This window comes from Pseudophryne corroboree, chromosome 1 (assembly GCF_028390025.1).
Source record: "Pseudophryne corroboree isolate aPseCor3 chromosome 1, aPseCor3.hap2, whole genome shotgun sequence".
NCBI classification, from domain to species: Eukaryota; Metazoa; Chordata; class Amphibia; order Anura; family Myobatrachidae; genus Pseudophryne; species Pseudophryne corroboree.
In genome coordinates, this window is record NC_086444.1 from 399998212 (window position 1) to 400007197 (window position 8986).

An 8986-nucleotide genomic window follows, 5' to 3' on the forward strand; every position below is an offset into this window, starting at 1 on the left:
CAGCAAGTACTAGTAGTAGTAGTACTCCTCCTAATGCTCCCCAAAATTACTACTGTGTCTCTCTCTGTCTCACTCTCTTCTCGAATCTCTATAAACGGAGAGGACGCCAGCCACGTCCTCTCCCTATGAATCTCAATGCACGTGTGAAAATGGCGGCGACGCGCGGCTCCTTATATAGAATCCGAGTCTCGCGATAGAATCCGAGCCTCGCGAGAATCCGACAGCGTGATGATGATGTTCGGGCGCGCTCGGGTTAACCGAGCAAGGCGGGAAGATCCGAGTCGCTCGGACCCGTGTAAAAAAAACTGAAGTTCGGGCGGGTTCGGATTCCGAGGAACCGAACCCGCTCATCTCTACCTCACTCACCTCCTCCCTCTCACTCACCTCTGACTGGGACATAATCAGGACAAACAACAAATAACACTGAGAAAAAAAAAACAGTAAACACACTCCTCCACTACCACTACACACCACACACCAAACACACACACACTCACTCACAAACAATGACAATAGACGTGAAATAAAAAACAATGACAAAAAACTAGACAGACTTTTAAATAACTACACAACAAGTATGACAAGACTACTTACACACACAGTACAGCACTCAACAATCACAAAGAACCTCCTCAAAACCGCCAAAAACTCCAAACAACTCACCAACTCCTAACACACCTTCCTCTCACCTTTCCACTAGCTAAACCCACGAGGTTCGGACGGTTTGGGGCGTTTTTATAGTAATGTACACAGACACTCCTCCATCACGAATCAAACCAATCACGGACGAGTGACAAAAACGAAACTTAGGAAAAAAACGCGTCCGTGAACGGACAAACACTGCTGTAACCAAAATGTGACGCAGTCGTAGAAAAACCTCATAACACGGCTGCAAAACCACTAAATCGGCCGCATTCTACCTTACAAAACCACGAATGACATCGACATCGTAAACCACGAAAAATACAAATACGACAGCTTAGTAAATGAGGCGTAAAATTTTCAAAAAGTTGAAAATACACACAGTCGTTGTCATTCGTGATGAATCTCCCTCCAAATCGGGACTAATACGAATTTTAGTAAATATACCCCATTGAGAGAGAGAGAGAGAGAGAATACTTACAGAGGCGATTACCGCTCTTCGGCACGCCTCACCAGTCACTCCTCGCGCCGGCCTTTCCCTCTTCCTAACTTGGATCCCCCTCTGTACTCCGCTCGGGGGGGGCAGTTTCGCGGAGTGACGGGGTTGCGTCGTGACGTAACGACGCAACCGCGTCATTACGTGAAACTCCGCCCCGCGAGCGGGTTACTCGGGGAGAAATAGGAGGGGAAAGCAGGGAGCCACAGTTAGTGCCACGGTGGGCGCCCAGTGCCTGCCCCAAGAAACGGCCCTGAATGGAAGAAATGTTATGGAGTCACCTTCATTGTTGTCCTAGTTGATAGGATAACCAGAAGAGTAGCTTTGGGTGGAGTGTCATGAGATGAAATGAAAACCAAAAAGTTATGTACCCTCCAGGTTCCGTTCTCAGCGGTCCGGCTGTCGGTACAATGGTGCCACGTGGTGCCACAGGGCACAGCCACGCTCACTGTCCACTCACCCTCTTTCCAACATGTCCAGCGGGTGTGAACAAGTTGAGTGGATGTCATTACCTTTTCCCTGTGAATGTCACCTTGCGGGCCCGCCTTACAGTTTTATATACGCTTATATTGAATAATAAATTTCTAGTGCGCCACAAAAAAGACAACTCTTATTTCTTCTCCTCTTTATACGCTCATGGGTTACACAGGTTCTGTGGCTGATTAAACCAGGTGAGATGCAGACTTGAGGTCAGCCAGCCACAGAAACTGTATAATTCGTGAGTTTCCTGGTTTAATGGGACAGTATAGTTAGTATAGCTATCTCTCTCTCTCTCTCTCTCTCTCTCTCTCTCTCTCTCTCTCTCTCTCTATATATATATATATATATATATATATACCATCAAATATAAAACCACAGCACTCACCACCCCAGAAGCGGGGTGCAGTGTCTGCACTCACCACTCATAGGGTGGGGTGCATACACACACACACACACACACACACACACACACACATATAACGGAAAATTATTAATTCAGCCTCTTAGATAGAGCTTTTTTCCTTATAAAATATTAGTGGTGATTTAGTCTAGAAATTCCTGTCACTTATGTTTTCCCTTTACCTATACATTGAGGCACTCTGTACAGCGTTGCCTTATGGTTTATTTTCTACACTAGTCTCATTTTTTTTAAACTAGAAACTCATGTATATCTAGTTGTAATTGATGTATAAAATGTATATGTAAAATAGCTGTAACTCTGTAGCTTTGCTGCTGGTTACTGTGACATCACACCTAGCCTGTGACATCACTATTTTGTGACATCACAATGCTTCGTCCTGTAACATTCTACAGCTGCTGACGTTTCCAGTTTCCATGCAGGAAGACAGGTAGGAGGAGGTGAGTCCTACATGGCAGGGTATGATGGAGAGGGGTAAGGAAGACAGAGTGCAAAATAGTTAGCTGAAATGCAAGACAAGATAGACAGAACTGGAATACAGGTACAAGAACACATAAATAGGAGAAGCACAGGAAGGAATGATATATTTAGGAATAAAAATGTAGCGTTACAGGAATAAAGAGGCCAGTATGGAGGATAAGCACACATACAGGGGATGTAGATAACCTGGGTCTCTATGAGGCAGGATCGTGGCTTTGGGATGAAAAAGTTAATAAAATAGATAAATGGGATATTGATAACTTTGAAAGTATCGTTTGGTTTAAGGAAAATTGGGAAACTGGTTGACTCATAAATATTTTATTGTACTTAAACTAGTACTATGCTTAATGATAGTCTTTTGTGTTTTTTAGATCATCTGGCAAAGAGATTTGCAGAGTGTCGGGTGACCGGCAAAGAGATCTGCAAAGTGTCAGTTGAAGACAACGGGAGGGGTCGCAGAGGTAGCAACGACTGGAGTATAACATGAAGGAGGTAAGTTACCATACTCTCTCTGCACATGTTACATAACTTTGAAAGTATCTTGTTTGGTTTAAGGAAAATTGGGAAACTGGTTGACTCATAAACATTTTATTGTACTTAAACTAGTACTATGCTTAATGGTAGTCTTTTGTGTTTTTTAGATCATCTGGCAAAGAGATTTGCAGAGTGTCCGGTGACCGGCAAAGAGATCTGCAAAGTGTCAGTTGAAGACGACGGGAGGGGTTGCAGAGGTAGCAATGACTGGAGTATAACATGAAGGAGGTAAGTTACCATACTCTCTCTGCACGTTACATCTGCCCCACCTGCAGTGCACATGGTTTTGTCCATTAGTGAACAAATTTGCTGCTGCGATCAGGTCTGGATTAGGCCCAGTGTATGATACTAACATGGTCCTAGCACTAGGGAAGACCTGCAGCAGATAACTTGGGTCTCTATGAGAAAGGATCTTGAGTTTTGGATAAAAAGTCAGTAAAATAGATAAATTGCAAATTAATAAAAATGAAAGTATGTATCAAAATGTGGTAGTATAATTATACACATACAGTAGTATGTCTGACCAGGAAATTCTGGTTATTTAGATCACCGTTTGGCAAAGTTCTGGCTAAGAGATTTGCAGAGTGTCGGGTGACCGGCAAAGAGATCTGCAAAGTGTCAGTTGAAGACGACGGGAGGGGTCGCAGAGGAATTAGTGACTGGAGAATAGCATGCAGGAGGTAAGTTACCATACTTGTGTAATTGTGTGTGTGGTGGGGGGTATTGAGAGCACAGTACAAAACATAGGGTCTATGGTGGGGGAGAGCGGACAATACAAAACATGCAGAAGGGGGCAACTTGGTATAGCACATACAGATGGTGTGGGGGCATAATACAAAAACATAGAAATTGTGGCGTACTCTATAGGACATAAAGAGGAAGGACATACACTTTTGGGGGTTGCGAGATGTAGAACATACTGTAATACAGAAAAACAGGAAGGGTGGGGAGAGCATGATACAGAACATACAGATCGGGGGAAGAACAATACAGATCGGGGGATATAGTGAAATAGCTGACATTTACAGTATATCAATGAACTGGGGGCAGGTGTACAAAGCCTGGGAGAGTGATAAAGTGGAGAGATATAAACTAACAATCAATCAGCTCCTATTTGTCATTTTTCAAACACAGCCTGTAACATGGCAGTTAGGAGCTGATTGGCTGGTACTTTGCCTCTCTCCACTTTATCACTCTGCAGGTGTTTAATACATCTCCCCCATAGTATAACCAAATGATGAAATGGTACAGAATGGTATAAATGATGTGAATTGGAGCTGTAACAAGTGACTGTTTCCCTATCTTTACATATAATAAAGGTGACATAGTCCTTTCCCTAGAGTCCTTCTCCTTACCGCTCAGGGGGCCTGATTCAGATGCGGACGCAGAGCTGCTGTTGCACTAAGTGGCTTAATGCTTTTTCACTGTGCATGCGTGTAAGCTGCGCTGCGCACAAAATGAAATCATGCTCACATAGAGGATCCCATCGCAAAGTGATTGACAGGAAGTCAGCGTTTGAGGTTGTAACGGGGTTGGCTAACTGTATACAGGCGTGTCAGGTCCGTTCAAACGCCGTTCCATGTGCGTGAATAAATTACCCATTGCGACCTGTGTTGCTGCTGGAGAGCCCCCTGTGTCTAGGAGACTTGCTCAGCCTACGACTGCTCAGACTCACAATGCAATTGTGAACGGCAATATTGCAGCAGCGATCGCTTCAACAACCACAACTGAATCAGGCCCACAATTACACCATTATATTTTACTATTTTATCACATTTAACAACTAAGGGGGTCAGTTTAATTAGGTGCGAGTTTGTCTTACGACAGCCGCACTTTCCGATAGCCCCATAGGCTGAATCTGGCCATGAAGGGTGTGAGTTTGGATGCTGTTGAAACGTTGCAGCAATGGTAACTCACACCTAATTGGATTGATCCCTAAATGTTAGCAATTTATAGCTTTTATTATTTACTGGTCAAATTTCTTTTCTGAAGGTACCCACTAATTACTATAAGAGAGACCTTATCCCCCCAATGTGTGTATTGTATAAAAACAATGGGCCCTTTGGGATAATTGCCCTTATTTTAGGTATTTTCCATGTCCTCAGTAGTTAGAGTAACATATTTACATAGAGAGATTTTTCTCTCTACACAACCACACCACTGTTTGCAGTTTGTCTCTCTGCTTGTTCATCCACTAACAATGATTTTTCATCTCTTCCCCTTCGTCTACACACAGTGGGTGATCCCTGAATAGCTGCCCTGGGAGGAGAGCTGCGGACACATGCTCCAAATGTTGGAACATATGCATTACCTATTAGGAGATGCGGTAAAGATGCCGGCTGTCGGGTTTACGTCAGTCAGAATACTGACTCTGGGATCCCGAAACTATTCAGAATCTCGACGTTGGAACTCCGAATGGGCAAGGATACCGACGCCCTTATCTCCACGATCATAGGTTTAGGGCTGGGCAAGGGGGATTAGGTTTAGGCATCAGGCACGGGGTGGAGGGGGGGGGGGGGGGTTAGGCTGCGGGGGAGGGAGGGTTAGGTTTGCATGTCAGACGGGGGGGTTAGGTTTAGGCGTCAGGCGGGGGTTAGGGTTAGGCTGCAGGTGGGGGGAGGTTAGGGTTAGGCTTCAGATAGGGTGGGTTAGGCACCCCCCAGGGGTGGTTAGGCTGCGTGGGAGGAAGGGTTAGGTTTAGGCATCAGGCGGGAGGGTTAGGTTTAGGCATTAGGCACGGGGGTTAAGTTTAGGCTGCGGATGGGGAGAGCTTAGGTTTAGGCACCCGCGGGGGTGGTTAGGCTGCGAAGGAGGGAGGGTTAGGTTTAGGCGGGGGGATTAGGTTTAGGAGTCAGGCAGGGGGGTTAAGTTTAGGCTGAGGGTGGGGGGAGGTTAGGCTGCGGGTAGGGTGGGTGGGTTAGAGTTAAGCACCCCTGGGGGTGGTTAGGCTGCAGGGGAGGGAGGGTTAGGATTAGGCATCAGGCAGGGGGTTAGGTTTAGGCGTCAGGCACTGGGTTAGGTTTAGGCTGCGTGTGGGGGAAGGTTAGCATTAGGCTGCGGGTAGGGTGGGTTAGGGTTAGGCACCCCCGAGAGTGGTTAGACTGCGTGGGATGGAGGGTTAGGTTTAGGCAGTAGGGGCGTAGAGGGGGTGGTTAGGCTGCGGGGGATGGAGGGTTAGGTTTAGGCAGCAGGGACGGAGGTTCGGATTAGGCACCTCCGCGGGAGGGTTAGGCACAAAGGGGGAGGTTAGGGTTAGACTGCGGACAGTCAGGGTGAGGGGGATGGGGAGAGGGAAAGGATTAGGCATCAAGTGGAGGATAGGGTTAGGCTGCAGGTAGAATGGGTTAGGGTTAAGGACCCCCGGGGGTGATTAGGCTGCAGGGGAGGAAGGGTTAGGTTTAGGCATCAGGTGGGGAGATTAGGTTTAGGCGTCAGGCGGGGGTAAGGTTTAGGGTATGGGTGTGGGGAGGATAGGGTTAGGCTGTAGGTAGGGTGGGTTAGGGTTAAGGACCGCGAGGTTGATTAGGCTGCAGGGGAGAAAGGGTTAGGTTTAGGCATCAGGCGGGGGTTAGGTTTAGGGTGTGGGTGGGGGGAGGTTAGGGTTAGGCAGCGGGTAGGGTTGGTTAGGGTTAGGCACCCCCGGGGGGTGGTTAGGCTGCAGGGAAGGGAAGGATGGGTTTAGGCATCAGGCGGGGGGTTAGGTTTAGGCATCAGACGGGGGGTTAGGAATGGATTAGGCTGTGGGTGGGGGAAGATAGGGTTAGGCTGCGGGTGGGGGGAAGTTAGTGTTAGGCTGTTGGTAGGGCGGGTTAGGCACCCCCAGGAGTGGTTAGGCTGCAGGGAAGGGAGGGTTAGGTTTAGGCAGCAGGGACGGAGGTTAGGATTAGGCACCTCTGTGGGAGGGTTATGCACAAAAGGGTGAGGTTAGGGTTAGATTATGGACAGGCAGGGTTAGGGGTTGGGGAGAGGGGAGAACACCCCTTATTCACCCCTCTCAGTATTTTCTGTACCGGGATCCCGACATCAGTATGACTACCACTGGGATCCCATGCGCTGGGATAGCATACTGACCCCTCTATTAGTACACCTCTTAATGCCCAGAGGGAAGGGCAATCCTGAGGCCATGGTTCCCCAGAGGTTTCCCCCCAAGGGGGTTTTCCTCTCCTGAGTGCTGAAGGATGACTCTTCGTGAGTCCAGAGGTGTAGCTTTTATGCCATAATCAATCTCATGCCTGTCCCTGCAATGTATAAGAAGTAAAATAATTGCTAATGCGATCACTTTACTTCTGGGTTTAGACCCCGGCTGCGCTAGTTCACATGTGCAATCGTCAGACTGCGTATGTGAGAGCAGACAGTAATGCAGAGGGATGCCAAGGATCCTTCTCCTGGGAATTATTGCATAATGTAGCCCACAGGCTACAAAAGCCATTTAGAAATGGCATTAGCTGCCGAGCCAAGCTCAGAAATACTTTCTGGAGCTTGGTGAGTTTCACAGTTTACCATCTGCCGTAGAAACTTTTGGTGGCTGCTTTTGTGTTCAAAATAGGAGGAACGCAATAGATATCTCAAATATCCATTGCAGTCCCCAATACATACATTCAGGGGCTGGTTAATATTTGTGGGCAGCCCCCAAAACCGACTGTTTTTGGAGATGTCTCGCAAATATTATTTATTAAATATTCCACTTAATAAACTTTTTATATTTTAACATAAACTAAAAAATCTTTTATGTATTCATTGACTGAGTCTCCTGTCTTTACTGAATGCTAATTTCACAGGGTCCGCAAATTATTACTGATATGACTGTTACTCTACTGTCCTGCTGTTGCTCCTGGCCTGCTGTATAGCAGCCAGACATATATTTTATATATAGCACTCTTGGGGAGATGTATCAAGCCTTGGAGAGAGATAAAGTGCAGATGTCCAAACCACCCAATCATCTTCTGTCACTTATCTAGCACAGTACATGAAATGATACCTTCATTTGATTTGGGCAAATACTCAACTTTATCTCTCTCCACGGCTTGATACATCTCCCGGAAAATATCATGTCTTCCTTTCACTTAATTAACAAGTTAAATTAATTATTGTCTTGGAAACAGGGTAAGAAATTCACAGTATAAGGTAATGTTATAAAGGCTTGTCAATACCTCCTGGTACATTTACATTGATTTATCATTCACATTTCTTCCATGCCAGACAGGGGGCAGGGAACGTAAAGTGGCCCTGGAAATATATTAAAAGTGGCCTCATGTAGGTTGGAGAAAGTCAGCTCTAAGCGGGGCCCAACACAAATTGGGCTTAAGCAAATTGTTAGCATTACCCACAGTGGTAGTAAGCAAGGCTAATGCAGCATGGTAGGCAGTCACATCACCTGCAGGAGAATCATGTCACAGGAGGTGGAGATCACACCAGTAGGTGAGGCATTGCACTGGTAGGCAGTCACATCACCAGCAGGAGGATCATGTCACAGGAGGTGGAGATCACACCAGTAGGTGAGGCATTGCACTGGTAGGCAGTCACAGCACCAGCAGGAGGATCATGTCAAAGGAGGTGGAGATCAAACCAGTAGGTGAGGCATTGCACTAGTAGGCAGTCACAGCACCAGCAGGAGGATCATGTCACAGGAGGTGGAGATCACACCAGTAGGTGAGGCATTACACTGGTAGGCAGTCACAGCACCAGCAGGAGAATCATGTCACAGGAGGTGGAGATCACACCAGTAGGTGAGGCATTGCACTGGTAGGCAGTCACAGCACCAGCAGGAGGATCATGTCAAAGGAGGTGGAGATCAAACCAGTAGGTGAGGCATTACACTGGTAGGCAGTCACAGCACCAGCAGGAGAATCATGTCACAGGAGGTGGAGATCACACCAGTAGGTGAGGCATTGCACTAGTAGGCAGTCACAGCACCAGCAGGAGGATCATGTCAAAGG

The 8986-nt window shown here is 46.9% G+C and overlaps 1 long non-coding RNA gene across 1 annotated transcript; it reads left to right on the forward strand.

Annotated features, from left to right (window-relative positions):
- The first annotated feature begins 3599 nt into the window (after positions 1-3599).
- On the forward strand, positions 3600-5435 carry LOC134889853 (uncharacterized). Its single transcript, XR_010171301.1, has 2 exons — positions 3600-3730; positions 5287-5435. It is a non-coding gene; the product is annotated as an uncharacterized LOC134889853 (long non-coding RNA).
- Positions 5436-8986: the final 3551 nt, after the last annotated feature.